At 40.6% G+C, this 2,392-nt stretch overlaps 1 pseudogene across 1 annotated transcript; it reads left to right on the top strand.

The window, feature by feature from the left end:
- Window positions 1-468: 468 nt before the first annotated feature.
- On the top strand, window positions 469-2,222 carry LOC105809792 (annotated as a pseudogene). The gene has a single exon (XR_001137465.1). The product of XR_001137465.1 is annotated as a T-complex protein 1 subunit alpha pseudogene (transcript).
- Window positions 2,223-2,392: the final 170 nt, after the last annotated feature.

Below are 2,392 nucleotides of genomic sequence, written 5' to 3'. Positions count from 1 at the left end.
TATAATTTGGGATAGTTCTGAAAAGTTTGTGGAATATTTCTAAATCAGCTTGGAATATTCTGAGTCAAAGATTTTTAAAAACTATGAACTTCATTTTGGAAACACGTTTTGTGAGGGGCAATAATAGCCATTAGTGGGCTATAAAATAGATTTTACAGATTTGGGAATGGGGAATTTATTTGGTTATTACAAAGATGATGCCAGGGCAATAAGTATAGTGTCCCAAGTGCAGAAGAAGGATTGAAAGCACTTTAGAATTACTAGAGTATTGTTGATGGAGAGCTGGAATCTGTACAGGTATGGTAGAATGACTCTTAATGTGGAAGCATGTTAACTTGGACCACTGTTAAAAAAAAAATTTCCGCTCCACACTGTCGCCAGCGTTGTAGTGGCCGCCGCTCGGCTGAGGCACCGAGATAGTGGCTGCCCCCGGCGTGAGTAAAATTCGATGTATACCCTGCCGCGAAGATGGAGGGGCCTTTGTCCCTGTTCGGGGACCGCAACACTAGGGAGGCAATCCGCTCCCAGAACGTTATGGCTGCAGCTTCTATTGCTAACATCGTGAAAAGTTCTCTTGGTCCAGTTGGCTTGGATAAAATGTTGGTGGATGATATTGGTGATGTAACCATTACTAATGATGGTGCGAGCATCCTGAAATTACTGGAGGTGGAACACCCTGCAGCCAAAGTTCTTTGTGAGCTGGCTGATCTGCAAGTCAAAGAAGTTGGAGATGGTACTACGTCAGTGGTTATTATTGCAGCAAAACTTCTAAAAAATGCAGATGAACTAGTCAAACAGAAAATTCATCCCACATCAGTTAGTGGCTATCGACTTGCTTGCAAGGAAGCAGTGCATTGTATCAGTGAAAACCTCATTATTAACACAGACGAACTTGGAAGAGATTGCCTGATTAATGCTGCTAAGACGTTGATGTCTTTCAAAATCATTGGAATGAATGGTGATTTCTTTTCTAATATGGTAGTAGATGCTGTACTTGCTGTTAAGTACACAGATATAAGAGGGCATCCCCGATATCCAGTCAATTCTGTTAATATTCTGAAAGCCCACAGGAGAAGTCAGATGGAGAGTATGCTGATCAATGGCTATGCACTCAACTGTGTGGTGGGATCCCAGGGCACGCCCAAGAGAATAGTTAATGCAAAAATTGCTTGCCTTTACTTCAGCCTGCAAAAAACAAAAATGAAACTTGGTGTACAGGTGGTTACTACAGATCCTGAAAAGTTGGACCAAATTAGAGAGAATCAGATATCACCAAGGAAAGAATTCAGAAGATCTTGGCAAATGGTGCCAATGTTATTTTAACCACTGGTGGAATTGCTGATGTGTGTCTGAAGTATTTTGTGGAGGCTGGTGCTATGGCAGTTTGAAGAGTTTTAAAAAGGGACCTTAAATGCATTGCTAAAGCTTCTGGAGCAACTATTCTGTCAATCCTGGCCAATTTGGAAGGCGAAGAAACTTTTGAAGCTGCAATGTTGGGACAAGCAGAAGAGGTGGTACAGGAGAGAATCTATGATGATGAACTGATCTTAATCAAAAACACCAAAGCTCATACGTCTGCATCAATTATCTTACGTGGGGTAAATGATTTCATGTGTGATGAAATGGAGCACTCTTTACATTATGCTCTTTGTGTAGTGAAGAGAGTTTTGGAGTCAAAATCCGTGGTTCCGGGTGGGGGTGCTATAGAAGCCGCCCTTTCCATATACCTTGAAAACTATGGGACCAGCATGGGGTCTCGGGAACAGCTTGCTATTGCTGAGTTTACAAGATCTCTTCTTGTTATTCCTAATAACTGCCTAACTGGCAGTTAATGCTGCCCAGGACTCCACAGATCTGGTTGCAAAGCTAAGAGCTTTTCATAATGAGGCTCAAGTTAACCCAAAACGTAAAAATCTAAAATGGATTGGTCTTGATTTGATCAATGGTAAACCTCGAGACAACAAACAAGCTGGTGTGTTTGAATCAACCATAGTTAAAGTTAAGAGTTTGAAATTTGCTACAGAAGCTGCAATTACCATTCTGCGAATTGATGATCTTATTAAGTTACATCCAGAAAGCAAAGATGATAAACATGGAGGTTATGAAGATGCTGTTCACTCTGGAGCCCTTGATGACTAATCTGATTTCTTTTACTTATAACAATGTCAGATGCAATTGTCTTGTACCTTGAGTATTACACATTAAAGTACAGCAAGCTGTCAACTTGGAAAAAAAAAATTTAAGATGTTGTAAAACATGTGGTTCTTTCATATATATCTTTTCTTATCCCTGTACGTAGTATTAACACCCAAGGCTGAAGGTGCCAATATCAATAAACCCCCTCCCAGGCACATGCAATGTCAGCACTCATGTTAATTGCTCTGGTTTTCAG

The sequence above is a fragment of the Propithecus coquereli genome, unplaced genomic scaffold (genome assembly GCF_000956105.1).
Source record: "Propithecus coquereli isolate 6110/MARCELLA unplaced genomic scaffold, Pcoq_1.0 Scaffold2, whole genome shotgun sequence".
NCBI lineage: Eukaryota > Metazoa > Chordata > Mammalia > Primates > Indriidae > Propithecus > Propithecus coquereli.
This window is presented reverse-complemented; position numbering and strand designations above follow the sequence as displayed.